The sequence below is a fragment of the Panthera tigris genome, chromosome B1, assembly GCF_018350195.1.
Source record: "Panthera tigris isolate Pti1 chromosome B1, P.tigris_Pti1_mat1.1, whole genome shotgun sequence".
Taxonomy (NCBI): domain Eukaryota; kingdom Metazoa; phylum Chordata; class Mammalia; order Carnivora; family Felidae; genus Panthera; species Panthera tigris.
In genome coordinates, this window is record NC_056663.1 from 44871941 (window position 1) to 44880192 (window position 8252).

The 8252-nt window shown below is 38.3% G+C and overlaps 1 pseudogene; it reads right to left on the reverse strand.

Annotated features, from left to right (window-relative positions):
• Nucleotides 1-2304: 2304 nt before the first annotated feature.
• On the reverse strand, nt 2305-3358 carry LOC102953195 (annotated as a pseudogene).
• Nucleotides 3359-8252: the final 4894 nt, after the last annotated feature.

An 8252-nucleotide genomic window follows, 5' to 3' on the forward strand; every position in this document is an offset into this window, starting at 1 on the left:
GCCAATTTACAGGTATTTAGTATTTAGAGTTTACAGGTTCCTCTCTAAGCCCTGGGGACACAGCAGTGAATATGATGGACAAGGTCAAGAGATACACAGAAGCTTTAACAAGGAACTGGGGTGTTTGAACTAATCTTTATTTATGTGTTATGTATACACTTATTACACAGATTTTTGCTAAGCACCTACTATGTCTAAGTAGCACGCACCACAAGGAGGCAAGGAAGAATCAGAAACAAATCCTATCCTCCCAGAGGAGAGGTGAGGCACACATCTTGAATAAATTGGATGCATTGTTTAAAGTGGTAGGTGCCGTAAGCCAGGAAAGGACAGGAGAGAATTCAGAAAGGAAAGATAATTTATCCAGGTTGCCTCTTTCTTAGTGGAGGTCTGGAATTAAGAAACACGTTAACTGTTCAATGATGGCAACTTTAAAATCTATTCTGTAATGTAGCACAGTGCGGGCTTAATGTTTATTGTTATTGTTATTGGCTTTAATGACATTGTAATTCATTGTCTTTGTAATTATGGACACATCACAACACCCCTCCCTATGAGGCAGGTGTTATATTTCAGGTCTTGTCGGGAGTTGGGTATGGTTGAGAACTTCCAGAAATCAGAGACGGGCGCCTATTACAAGAGGCAGAGCAGTGCAGAGGTTAAAGGAATAGGCTCTGAAACCTGAGGGCAGTTCAAAACCAGCCTTCACATGCTGGCCCTTCGGCCTGCCTGCTGTGAGGCCATCGGCAAAGCACTTGAACTCCCTGTGTGTGTTTCCCCATCTGTTACATTGGGGTGATAACAGTACCGGCTTCACAGGGTTATGTGACAATTAGATGCATACAAAGCATTCACAACAGTGCCCAACTGAGAGTATATATTCTCAGTAATGCCTGCCATTCTTACTGTTCTACCTCATACAAGGTGATCTCTTGAAGGTACAACCAGCACAATGCTAGGAGGACACTTGTTATATTAATGCATTGTCTTTCTGTATTTAAGTATCACTGAAAGTCATTTATATTAATTTCACTTTAGAAAATCTGAGTTCAGGGGCACCCGGGTGGCTCAGTCAGTTAAACATCCGGCCTTGGCTCAGGTCATGATCTCATGGTTCATGGGTTTGAGCCCGTGTCGGGCTCTGTGCTGACAGCTCAGAGCCTGGAGCCTGCTTTGGATTCTGTCTCTCCCCCTCTCTCTGCCCCTTCCCTGCTCACACTCTGTCTGTCTCTCTCTCTCAAAAATAAACATTAAGAAATAATTAAAAAAAAAAGAAAATCTTTTGAGTTCAGCACATGAATTTAGGATATTTGTGGAGTGCCTGTGTGGCTCAGTCCGTTAAGCGTTCGACTTCAGCTCAGGTCATGATCTTACGGTTCATGAGTTCAAGCCCCACATAGAGCTCTCTGCTGTCCATGAGGATCCCACTTAGGATCCTCTGCCCCTCCCCCACTCTCTCTCAAAAGTAAATAAACATTTAGGGAAAAAAAGTAAAATATTTGAATAATTTGTTTTTACTAAAATAATTTTTATTCATATCTAATGTAATATTTGATACAAAAGAGTATTTGTGTACATCATGAATGTAAACTTACAGTGTCTGTGTACTTTTTTCCTATCCCACCCCATGGCCTCTCCTTCAAAGTGGCCACTATCCTGAATTTTGTGTTTGTTATCCCTTTGTTTTCTAAGAAACTAAAAAAAATTAAAGTATAATATAAATCATAGTAAAACACACAAATCTTAAGTGTATAGCTTGACTGATTTTTACAAAGCATACACTTATGTAACCACACCTAGATCAAGATATGGCACTCTAGATATGGTACTCTAGAAGCTTCCCTCATTGTCCCTTCCCAGTCAATTCTTTCCCCAGTCCCATTGCAAAGTAACCACTGTTCTGACTTCCATCACTATAGATTAGTTTTGGAATTATTAATTATGTATTCCTGTGTCTGCTTTCTTTTAGTCAGCATTATATTTGTAAGGTTCATCCATGATATTATATGCCTTAGTAGTTCATTTCGTTTTCATGGTTGAGTGGTATCCCATTGTACGAATAAAACACACAATTTATTCATTCATTCTATGTGTTTTTTTCTTTTGGCTTGGTATTTTATTGATAGTCATGACAAGGTAGGGCTCCCCAAGCCCCTCCCATTCTTCAGGGGGTCTGGGATGGAAACTGTGTAGAGGTCGGGAGACTCTCACTGTGTTGGGGGATGAGTTGGGGCAAGGACTCCCCAGAAGCTGAGGGCCTCTCTCTTCTCTTGCTCTTGCTAGGGATGGTGGCTGAGGGGGCTCTTACTCCTTGGAGGCCATGTGGAGCATAAGGTACACCACCTGATTGCCATAGCCAAATTCATTGTCATACCAGGAAATAAGCTTGACCAAGTAAAGTGTTCATTGAGGGCAATGCCAACCCCAGAATTGAAGGTGGAAGAGTGGATGTCACTGTTAAAGTCTCAGGAGACAACTTGGACCTCAGTGTAGCTCAGAATACCCTTGAGGTGGCCCTCTGATGCCTGCTTCACTGTCTTGATGTCATCATATTTGGCAGCTCTTTCCAGGTGGCAGGTCAAATCCATGACTGACAAGTTGAAGGTGGGGACATGAAAAGCCATGCCAGTGAGTTTCCCTTTCAGCTCAGGGGTGACCTCCCCTATAGCCTTGGTGGTGCCAGTAGAAGCAGGGATGATGTTCTTGGAAGCCCCTTGGCAATCACATCACAGCTTCCCAGAGGGGCCATCCATGGTCTTCTGGGTGGCAGTAATGTCATGGACTGTGGTCATGAGTCCTTCCATGATGCCAAATTTGTCCTGGATGACCTTGGCCAGAGGGGCCAAGCAGTTGGTGGTGCAGGAGGCATTGCTGACAATCTTGAGGGATTGTCGTGGTTCACACCCATCACAAACATGGGGGCATCATAAGAAAGAACAGAGATGATGATCCCTTTGGCCCCACCCTTTGACTGAGCCCCAGCCTTCTGCATGGTGGTGAAGACCTTAGTGGACTCCACAAGATACTTAGCACCAGTATTACCCCATTTGATGTTGGACGAATCTCACTCCTGGAAGATGGAGATGGGATTTTCATTGATGACAAGTTTCCTGTTCTCAGCTTTGACTGTGCTGTTGAATTTGCCATGGGTGGAATCATATCAGAACATGTAGACCATGTAGTTGAAGCCAATGAAGGGGTCATTGATGATGACAATAACCACTTTGCCAGAGATAAAAGCAGCCCTGGTGAGCAGGTGCCCAATATGGCCAAATCTGTTTACTCCAACCTTCCCCATCATGTCTCGGGGATGTGGCTGGCAATGAACCAGAAGTGGCTGTCTGTTGAACAGGGAGGAGCAGAGAGTCCATTCATTCTACTGTTAACAGACATTTGTGTTGGGTGTAGTAGGAGTGTAATTGTTATGTCTTAGGTTATGTACGTGTTATAATAAATACTTCCAAAGAATTTTCCAAAATGTCTGTACCAATCTACATATCCACCAGCAGTGTGTGAAAATTCTAGTTCTTCCATATCCTTGCCAACACTTGCTATTGTCAGTTAAAAAAGTTTTTTTAGTCACTATGGTGGATGTAGTGGGTTGTTTCTCTTTATATCTATTTTAGTTGTGTCCAATAATTTTTGATGTTATTTTTATTGTCATACAGTTAAAAATATTTTCTAATGTCCATATGTATTGCAAATATCTGGTAATGTTCTGTGACATGACTTTTCTCTTTATTAATGGTATTAATGGTATTTGTTGCTGTTGCTGGCTAAAAGCTTGATATTTTAAGGTAGGTTTTTGTTTTTACATTGACATATGGGTTAATTAGAAAAGCATATTCCTTAATTTTTAACATCTAGGGATTTCCTAGTTATCTTTCTATTTTGGATCTCTTGTTCAATTTCAATGTTATCAGAGAATAGATTCTGAATATGTCAAACCTTTAAAATATACTCGAAGACATATGTTAAAATCTCCAACTATATTCGTAGATCTGTATTTTTCTCCCTTATTTCTGTCAGTTTTTTCTTTATACATTTTGAAACTATGTTATTACATGTGCACAGATTTAATATTGCTATATTTTTCTGTTGAACCAATTGCTTTATCATTAGGAAATGTAAAATAACTGCTTGCTTTAAAGTATACTTTGTCTGATACTTGTCTAGGTACACCATTGTTCTTTTGAATAATCTCTACTAGTATATTGTTTTCCATCCATCCTTTTAGTTTCAAATTTTTCCACTTATCTGTTGCCATAAAAAAGCACCCCAAAACAGTGGCACAAATCAACAACTCAGAGGTTTTATGTGTCAGGAGTTTGAACAGAGCTTAGCAGAGATGACTTATCTTTGCTTCACAATGTCTGGAATTGTGGTTGGAAAGACTTGAATGGTTGGGGGCTAGAATCATCTGGAGATTTTTTTCACACACGTGTCTGGTTCTTGGACCAGGGTAACTGGTGACTGAGCTCAGCTAGGACTGTTGCTAGAGTGATTGCCCATGTCCTTTCTATGTAGCTTGGGCTTTCTTATAGCATGGAAGCCTTAGGGTAGTCATACTTCTTACAAAGAGGCTCAGAGCTCCACGAGTGAGTGCTTCTTCAAGCAAGGTATAAGTTGCATAGCCTTTATGACTTATCCTTGAAAATCACTTAGTGTTACTTCTGTCATGCTCTATTGATTGAAAGAGTCATAAACTTGTCCAGATTGGGGAGGCGAGTTAAACCGCTACCTCTTAATGAGGAGAATCAAAGGATTTGTGGCCATGTTTTGAACAGGCCACATAGCTTTTCTTTCTGTATCTTTATGGTTAAGATGTATTACTTGCAAGTACTACACAGGAATATCTCATTACATTACTCTTTAGTGCACTTTGCAGATATTGCATTTTTTACAGATTGAAAGTTCATGGCAACCTGTGATGAGCAAGCCTAAAAGCAACATTTTTTTCCAACAACATTTGCTCACTTCATGTTTTGTGTCACATTTTGGCAATTCTCACAATATTTTAAACTTTATCATTATCATTAAACTTTATCATACAAAGTTTATCATGTAAACTTTATCATATACCATTATATTTGTTGATTTGTGACCACTGAAAGCTCAGATGATGGGTAACATTTTTTGCAATAAAGTATGTTTTTAATGTTTATTTATTTTTGAGAGAGAGACAGAGCATCAATGGGGGAGGGGCAGAGAGAGAGAGGAAGACCACAGAATCCAAAGCAAACTCTAGGCTCTGCACTGTCAGTGGGGCTCGAACTCACGAACTGTGAGATCATGAGCTGAGCTAAAGTCAGACGCTTAACCGACTGAGCCACCCAGGTGCCCCAACGATAAAGTGTTTTTTAAATCAAGATATGTACATTGGTTTTTTTAGACAATGCCATTGCATACTTAATACACTATAGTACAGTGTAGACATAGCTTTTATAGGTACTGGGAAACCCAAAAATCCATCTGATTTTTTTTTCTTTGCGATATTTGTATTATTGCATTGGTCTGGAACCAAACCCTCAATATCTCTGAGGTATGCCTATAACATATAGGTGGATTTTATTTATTTTTATCCAGTCTCAGAATCCTTGTCTTTTAACTGGAGAATTTGGTCCATTTATATTTAAAGTAATTGCTGATAGTAAGGTTTCAACCTATCTTCTTACTATTTACTTTGTATTTGTTCTATGTGTTTTTTGTTAATTTTGTTCTCCTTTTTTTTCTCTTTGGATGAATCAGGCAATTAAAAAAATTATTGCATTTCCCTACTCTATTAGTTTGTTATTTGTACATTCTTTTATTATTCTTTATTATTCAGATATTGCATCATGTATCATTGTTTTGTTATAACCTACCTTTCACCTGGACAATGCAAGAACCTTATAACACTTTAACTCCATTTACTCCTCCCCAGTCTTTTGTGCTATTGTTAATATATATTTAATTCTCTATATAGTTTGAACTCCACAGAATATTAGTATTATTGTTTTATACAATATACAATGAACTTAGATTTATCCATAAATTTTAGAAAAGGTGCTGTTCTCCTTTCTTGCATTACTGCGTTTCCATCTGGAGGCATTTATCTTCTGCCTGAAAAAATCCTTTTAGTGTTTCTTTTAATGCAGATATGCTAATGGTAAATTCTCTGAGTTTTTGTCTAAAAATGTCTTTATTATGTCTTACATGTGAAGGATATTTTCACTGAGTATAGAATTTTAGGCTAGCAATTATCTTTCTTTCAGCACTTTAAACATTTCCTTTAACTATCTTATGGTTTCCATTTTTTCTATTGCTTAGTTGTCAGTTTTATTTTTATCCTTTTGAAAAAAATGTGGTTTTTTTTTCTCCCTTTGTGGCTACTTTTAAGATTTTTCTCTTTGGCTTTGGTTTTTAGCAGTTTTCCTGTGATTATGTAAATGCGGTCTTCCTTGTATTAATCTTATTTGGGGTTTGTAGAAATTCTTTATTCTGTGGCTTGATGTCTTTCATCATTTTTTTGAAAAATTTCAGCCAGTATTTCTTTGAAAATTGCTTCTATCCCATTATTTCTCTCCTCTGCATCTGGGATTCCAGTGACAAATATGCTGGATGTATTTACCATGTCTCTAGACCTCTTATGCTCCCCCCTTGTCCCTCATTTTTCATTCTTTTCCCTCTGTGCTTTATTATCCTCTCTTTAGCTATATCTAATCTACTTTTGAACCCATCTGTTAATTCCTGATTTCAATAATTTTATTGTTTTAGTTCTAGGATTTCCGTTTGACTCTTCCTTTAACAGATTGCAGGTCTTTGGTAAAATTTTCTATCTTTTCCTTAATTTCTTGAACATATTAAAAATAGTTATTTTAAATTTGCTATTCAATAACTCATTAATCTACATCACTATTTTTTCTATCATTTGCTTTTTTTCCCCCTTTGGATTTTGAGTCACTTGATCTTGTTTCTTGGCATACCCGGTAATTTTGTTTCTAAGATTCATCCATGTTTTTGGAAGTAGCTGTAATTCATCCATTTTTACTAATTTATAATATTGCAGTGTGAGTTGACCACAGTTTATTTCTCCTTTGTCTTATTGATGGTCATGTGGTTAGTAGAATAATTTAAAAAATCGCTCTTTTGAAGATTCTTGAAACCATTTAAAATAATTAATTCTGCAGTTACTTTGAGTCTAGAAAGCAAGCCAGTACAATGTGTTTGGACCACATTGGCAGTGCACCATTTCAATGATGAAAGTACTAGAATGTGCCATGAATATGATTTTTCTATTATGGCCTTACTCTGTATCCCCAAAGAAGTCCATTAACATTTCAGAACTATTTGTTTGCAGTTGTTTTGGCTATGTGGGTGGGTAATTGGCTTTAAAATGGGAACACAGGGGCACCTGGATGGCTGAGTTGGTTGAGTGGCTGACTGTGGCTCAGGTCATGATCTCCTGGTTTATGGGTTCAAGCCCTGTGATGTGCTTTGTGCTGACAGCATGGAGCCTGCTTTGGACTCTCTGTCTCCCCACCTCTGCCTCTCCCCCCATGTGTGCGGTCTCTCTTAAAGATAAACATTAGAAATTTTTTTAAAAAATTGGAACACAAAAGTCAAGAGCTGGACTGGATCAGCTCATTCTCTGTGGAGCAAAATGGAAGGAGCACAATAAGACCAGATTTATTTATCATTCTCTTGAAGGAGCCATGAATGGAATTGGAATAAAAACTCACAAAGCTGGAGCCTATTCATGTTTCCAGTCTCATGGGAAACAGTTCCAACTCTAAAACACATGTACATCGTCTGAAGTCCTTGAGATAATTATTCAAAGTGTCTGGATGCCCCTGGGTGTTTTGTTGGAGCATGGGCATATATAGTGGAAGCAGTGTGGGGAAGTGGAAAGAATGCAAACTACATTCAGACTGACTTCGGTTTGAATCCTGGCTTTGATGCCTACTAGATTTTTACAAAAAGTGACTTCATTTAACCTGTCCATCTTCAATTTTCTCATCTGTAAGATGGACATGCCGGTACCTTCCTAACTGGATTCTAGTGAGGATTACATGCCAATTGTATTAAAGATGCCTAGTATCATGCCTGGAAATGTCAGGTGTTCAATAAAAGATAGCTTTGTGTCTTTGGCATCACAGTCATCATCATTATTATCATCACCACCATAATGAGGAAAGCTTTGGAAATGAGCATAACTCTGGGCCTCACAAGAGGTCCTAAAATCTTTGGTATTATGCTAGTCAATGTGGCAG